Raw genomic sequence first — 7,528 nt, 5'->3', positions numbered from 1 at the left:
AACATTGAACCAATGAATGTAGATCAACAAAAGATAAATAAGGAACATATTACCATTGGGAAACTCCTTGGGGGGGCCTCTCACAGACCCCCAGGTCAAACATGGTCCAGTCATTCCCAGTCACCGTGGAGAACATACCTTCCCAGAAAAATCAGAAAATCCAGTGCCTGCTGTAAAAAGCCATACTGCTATTACAATGGAGAATGAATCAGAAATTTCAGTAGCAAATAGGAAACATATATTTTGTCAGACTTCTATAAATAATCAAAGACCAAAGCTGAAAATATGAATAAATAGCATTATAATTGAAGGATTATGGAACACGAGTGTCGATTGACTATTATTACTCCATAATCTTGGCATCCAAATTAGCCTCTTCAGGAGGTAAATGTTTAATTCCTAGGAATTAGAACCCTATCTCAAGTAAAACAAAGCACGAGATGTGTTGAATGCATAGGGTCAGAAGGACAGAGAGGATCTGAGGCCATATGTGGCCAATATAACAGTGAATCTATGGGGTCATGATCTGTTGCAGCAATGGAATATCAAGATTAACATTTCTACAGTCCCAGAAATCAAACATAAATCAACTTATGTTTCTGGAAGGATATTATAAGATACTATAAACAGTATAAAACAGTCACCAACCATTCAGGCTGTACAAAATCACAAAACAACTAGCAAACTCTCAGAGGTACCAAGGGCCCTACCTTTAAAATGGCTAACTAAGAAACCTATATGGGTTAAACAATGGCCTTTAATAATAGACAAACTGAAGACTTTAGAACAGCTGGTACAGGAGCAACTAGATGCTCCGCATATTGGACAATCAACCAGCCCTTGGAATTATCCTGTATTTGTTGTTAAAAAGGAATCTGGGAAATGGAGAACAGTGACAGATCTAAGAGCAGTTATTAAGGTGATTTAACCAATGGGCCTTCTACAATCTAGAATTCCTTTGCCTTCCCTATTGCCTAATGGATAGCCTTTTATAGTTATTGATTTAAAAGATTGTTTCTTCATTATACCTTTACAAGAAAAAGACAGAGAAAAAATGCCTTCATAGTGCCTACTTATAATAATTCTCAGCCTACTAGGAGATATCAGTGGAGGGTTTTCCCACAAGGAATGTTAAATAGGTCCACCCTGTACCAATATTTTGTAAGTCAGCCATTGGAAATAATACATAAGCAATTTCCTGAATCTATAGTTTACTGTTGCATGTACTACATTTTGTTATCTGATTCAAATGTAGATAATTTAGGAAGGATGTTTGAAGAAGTAAATAAAGTTTTGCCTTGTTGGGGATTACAAATTGCTGTTGAAAAATGCAAAAAGGAGATTCTATCAATTATCTAGGTTATAAAATAGGTTTATAGAAAATTATAACACAAAAAGCACAAATTAGGAGAGATCGATTACAGACTCTTAATGACTTCCAGAGATCGCTAGAAGACATTTCCATTCTACAACCAACTTCTGGGATAAAGCCTGATCAAAAAATTCATTTAAACAAAATCTTAGATGCTGAAAAAAAAGTCCCAAGGAATTATCAGCTGAAGGTTGGAAAGAATTGATTTCAATTGAAGAGAAATCCAAATCTTAACTACATTCTGAACATATTACCCTCCAAATATTTCCCCACCAGAATTTTAATGCAGAGGGAAGATATTATCTTAGAATCAATCTTTTTACCACATAAACTGAGTAAAAAATTACAATCTTATGTGAAAAAGGTCTCTGAATTAATTATAAAAGAAAAGTTTGTCAATTAGGAGAAATAGACCCAGCAGAAACTATAGTACCTTTCATTACTGATGAAATTAAAAAATTATGGGAAGAAAATGAACCCTGGTAAAGAGCTTGTAGTAATTTTTGAGAGAGATTAATAACAACTATCCCAAAAGTGATAGAATTAGTCTTATAAAGAAAACTAATTGGATCCTTCCTTTCATTGTGTGTGACACACCAATAACTGGAGCTCCTACATTCTATACTGATGCAAATAAATCAGGAAGGGCAGGTTACAAATCAGAGATTTAAGTAAAGTGGAACAAAGCCCGTATGATTCTGTCTAAAAGTCAGAATTATATGGGTATTTATTCTCATGTTACTAAGAGATTTTAAAGAACCTCTCAATATAGTTACTGATTTGCAATATTCAGAGTTGTTTTGCATATTGAAACCACTGAAATTATACCAGGTGATACAGAATTGACTTCATTATTTGTTTAGGTTCAAGATATAATCAGGAGTAGACTTAATCCCATATATATAAAACACACATCCGATCCCATATGGGTATGCCAGGTCCTCTAACACAAGGTAATGCCGAAATTGATCAATTATTGATTGGAAATGTGTTGAATGCCTCAGAATTTCATTAAAAAATCATGTCAATAGCAAAGATTTAAAAAAGAACTTTTCTATTACATGGCAATAATTCAAGGAGATTATAAGGAGAAGTCCTACTTCTTCTTTATACAAACAAACATCACTATCTATAGGAAGTAACCCAAAGGGTACTCAAAGGAATTAACTCTGGATGTAGATGTGTTCCATTTTGTAGAATTTGGAAAATTAAAATATGTACACCACACCATTGATACCTATTCAATGGTTTTCAGTGGACAACTGTTTTGAGTTTGGTAAAGGTTGATTCAGTAATCATACATTTATTAGAAGTTATGGCCATCATGGGTATACCTGCACAAATAAAGACAAACAATGGTCCAGCATATGTCTCTAAGAAAATGAAACAGATTTTTACTTACTATAATATAAAGAATATTTCAGGCATACCACACAATCCTACAGGTCAGGTAGTTATAGAAAGATTAAATCAAACTATAATATGTTAAACAGAAAAGGATGAAAAATACCCACAGAAATAGATTGCATAATGCTTTAATAACCTTGAATTTTCTTAATGCAATTGAGAAAGGAACAATCACTGCAGAGAGACATTGAATAAAACTTCTGAATTAAATCAACTGGTGTATTTCAAGGAAGTATTAACCTCACAATGGAAACCAGGAGACGTGCTACATTGGGGAAGGGGTTTTGCTCTTATTTCCAAAGGAGAAGAAAAGCTATAGATACCATCAAAATTAATCAAGATTTGGTTTGAAAAGGAGAAACTGCTTGATAAAGAGAAATGACAGCTCATCCACAGAGATGACAATCCACAGGTTATAAGAAAACCTCATAAGGGTTGTGGTAGGTTTCTGTTCTTGACTTTACAGGAAAATACCCAACTCCAAAAAGTCAAGAGACCTTGGACATTTAGATGCTTAAAGAAGAAAAGATAGCTATCCAGAAAGAATCACCAAGCAAAGAGAAATCTAACTTATGATACCAATAGCCTCCGAAGGATAAAATATTAATACCTAAACATACATATAATGTATGGTGGTCATACATATAGCAGTGGTCATCACTTATTAAAAATCAAAGTTGGCTTTGGAGTTGGACAAGTGGCTATCTTGCTCTAAATCTAAGCATGTTGTTAAAAGAAAAATTCAGAGTTTCTGTCTCATATCAGGAGCCACCTGGTTTGGGACAGAAGGAAGATAAAAATCTAGGGGCTAGGGTTATCAAAACTCTGCTTTTAAAATTTTTACTACTCCCCATACCTGTTTTTGTCTCTATAGTACCTTTAATTGAATATCTATAGAGAAATTCAGACTTTCTATTTTGATATGAATAATATTTAAGTTTTCACAATGAACAATAAATTTTCCTACTGCAAACTTTGAAGTTTCCAGGAAGAGGTTGGGGCCCCACAACAATGATTCCACCTGGTTGATATGATGTCGTTATGCTGATAGCACCGCTTTAAGATTGGCTTTGGGTTACAAATTGTTCGGAATGATTATAACTTGGCTAATTGACATGGTGCATCTTCTTACAACATTTGGCCAGAGCTTCAAATAAGGACTTCAGAAAAACCCTACCAACTACTCAGAGACTATCTGTTATTGTATGAGACAATAATCTTGAAACTTTACCATCATTTTGGTTTTTACAGGATCCCATAGAAATAACATTGCCCCTATGACAGCTGGAAGTAATTCTAGAAAACAACATCCCCTCTTCCAACAAAGTTTGTCCTCAGGGTTAGGGTCATGTATTAGAGGTTAGTTATAAGTGGTATAGGGTTGGTAGTGAAAAGGAAGTAGGCTCAGGTATCTCTTTTGCTAAAAAACAAAAAAGAGGGGGATGGATGGGATGGGATAATAGGTAGATTAGTGTGAGTTTATTCACATTAATAATAATAGTAAGTAATAGTGACAATACTTGTGAACTATTATTTATAGATAATTTACATTGGTATAGATTCTTCTATACAAACTTGATACAAACTCAAATTATATTTGTTATATTGAATATGCTTCTATTCCTGCACCTATGCAAAATTATTTTGTCATATTGTATGTATGCATGTTTCTACCTCTGCTTAAGGTATTTTGTATATTGTTGCAATTTTATGATCTATTTACCGTATTGCACTATACATTTCTACCTCCAATCAAGACACTTATATATATTGTTTACACTTTGAGGTCGTTGTCCTCATTTGCTGCACAGTTGTTTAAAGATAGTTTAATTTTTAAATATGAAGCCTTTGTCTTTAATCCATATAGGTATTAAGAATTACAGGTCAATAGCCATCCATGTTTGTCATACTTATAGTTAGACTAGTCAGGTCCTTTAGATGCATAGAAATTGTATTATGCACAGATGGGTAATCTTCAAACACGTCAAGGAACTGTAGAATATGGCATTTAAATGACTTAGGATTCTGTTGACATGAGACATGATTGCTCCTGGCAGCATCAATCTGTTCCTAAGAGAATGCTGGGCACTAAAGACACTTCACTTGGAGCTTGTTTTCTTCTTGGCAAAACTGGCCTTTGGGCAAAGAGCTGTACCTGCCTTGACTAATAGCAAAATGTATAATGTCCAAACTGGACATACAGGATACAAGCAAAAAGACTGCCAAACCTTGCCAAGACAGGATAAGACAGGTTTTCCAACTTTCCTTTCTCTGTAAATTGTCTGTCAGATACTCTAGACCTTAGTCAAAGTTGGTTGCCCCAACATTGTAAATGAGACTTTGGGTGATTGCCCAGGTAGCTGGTTGTCTCTGTCATTTCTTGCACCTTTTGGAAGTTGTTTGATTGTACTTCCTGTTTTCTCAGGTAATATTATTTTCTTTCTCAGATCTTTGATTGGGTTGATGACTAGATAGTAATAGCTACTTTCCTCCCATGACATAGCCAAGCCATTTTTAATATAGGACTTAGACTGCTTAGAATAGGATAACTACTGAAACATTTAGCGTATGTTTCTTGTTTGGTGGTTGTAATTCTAATTTTTATATATGTTTTTGCCTCTTCTTTTTCCTGGACAATACCTGATGTTTATTTTTATTATATAAAGTTTTGTATTAGGCTTAGAACTCTCTTATTTAGACAAAAGGGGAGATGCTGTAGGAACCCCTTCAGCCAATAGCTTTTAAGATACAAGCCCACTTTGGGCATGGTCTCATGTATTATAAATGCAGACAAAAAGCATGTATGGTCCTCTTTTCTGCTGGATTTGGTTCCAGTTTCCAGAGCATGCAGATGACTGCGGACCATTACCCTTACTGTGTTTATTCCCAAATAAATGGATTTTTGTCACACTCAATTCTGGGCTATGTGAACTCTTTGGTACTACTACAGACAGACTTTAAGAGAGGACTCAGGGTACTGAAAACTCAGCCACACATGCTTCTGCTCCGTCAATGGCTCAGGGTTCTTGTCTGAAAATTCAAAGAATGGAATTTCATAGGTAACAGGAGGGTGAGTTTAGAAAAGCTTTGTTTATATAAAGCAATAATTATAAAGGCTCACCAATGAACATATAGTGAAGTGAGATGGAATCTATATGGCAGTAATAGCACAAATAAGAGGAGAGAAAAGTAGATGTATATTGAAGCAAAAATTCTGTCGACTGTAAAACAAATTAGAGTTAATGCAGAGTAGATTTTTTAATTAAAATTATTTTATATCATGTGTACGGGTATTTTGCCTGCACATATGTGTGTACACCACTTGTGTGTCTAATGTCCCTGGAGACCAGAAGAGGGTGTTAGATCCCCTGGATCTAGAGTTACAGATGGTTGTGAGCTGCTATGTGGGTACTGGGAATTAAACCCAGGTCCTTTGGAAGAACAGCCAGTGTTCTAAACTGCTGAGGCATTACTCCAGCCCTTAAAGTAGATATGTTTTTTAACTGGATAATTTTTAATATCCAGACAGCTACTAAGAAAGAAATTTGTTAAATACCTTCAAAGGAGGTCTTGGTTTGGCCACTGTTTGTGAATTTACATGCTTAGCCATATTCTTAGCCCATGGACATATTTTATTAGGAGTTAGAATTTGTATGTTTGGCAATATTCTTAGCCCACAGACACATTTTATTAGGAGATAGAATGAAAACTGAAGGTTTTGAATTTTCTTATCCTTTAACCCACTGAACGTGTTTCTCTGCTGTCATTTTACAATGAGTTTGGGGTTTAAAATTCTGTCATCACTGTGGGTGCTGTTTCTTTTCCCTGAAAGCTTTCAGAGATACCAGGTGGGGACTAGAATTAAACTCAGGTCCTCTGGTGGAGCAACAAATACTCTTAACCACTGAGCCATATTTCCAGCCTCTCTGAGAGCTTTTAGAATTTTCTCTTTCATCATCAACAAAATAATAGTATATATGAGAGCAAACTTAAGAAAAACTGTGTAAGACCTAGATAGCAAAAACTTTAAAATGCTGCTGACAGACAAGAGATCAGAACAAATGGAAATGAAAACCTTTTTCTTTGTTTACTTTCTTTGTTTGCTTGTTTTGCTCTTGTTCTTGCTTTTATTGTGATTTTAAAAATGTTTTTTAGATTTATTTTTTTTATCTTATATGTATGAGTGTTTTTCCTGCATGTCTGTGCACTGTGGATGCACCTGAGACAATTCTTCCTTCCTTGTAACTTCAGTTCCAAGAGATTTTACACACTCACACAGAGACACATGCAGGCAAAACACCAGGGCATGTAAAATAAAAATAAATCATTAAAAAAATTGTCACCGGGCAGTGGTGTCACATGTCTTTTATCCCAGCATTGGGGAGGCAGAGGCAGGCAGATCTCTGAGTTCAAGGCCAGCCTAGTCTACAGAGTGAGTTCCAGGATGACCAGGGCTACAAAGAGAACTCCTGTCTCAAAAAACCAAAAAATAAGTTAATAATAACAATAACAATAATAAAATAATAATTGTCTATTTGTCCTTGACATTCCTAAATCTTACCTTAATATGTCTACATGTGGCTGGAATTTACTTTGCTGGGGTTTTTTTGTTTGACTTTTCCTAGAGGTGAACTTCTCTTTTAGTAATTTATCATCTCTTTAACCCAAATATTCATCCCACCCTTTCCTCTGCATGAGAGGCCTCTTATCACCAGGGCTTGGCATTCCGCTCCTCGACATCCCAGTGTT

This window comes from Myodes glareolus, chromosome 9 (assembly GCF_982192425.1).
Source record: "Myodes glareolus chromosome 9, mMyoGla1.1, whole genome shotgun sequence".
NCBI classification, from domain to species: Eukaryota; Metazoa; Chordata; class Mammalia; order Rodentia; family Cricetidae; genus Myodes; species Myodes glareolus.
This window is presented reverse-complemented; position numbering follows the sequence as displayed.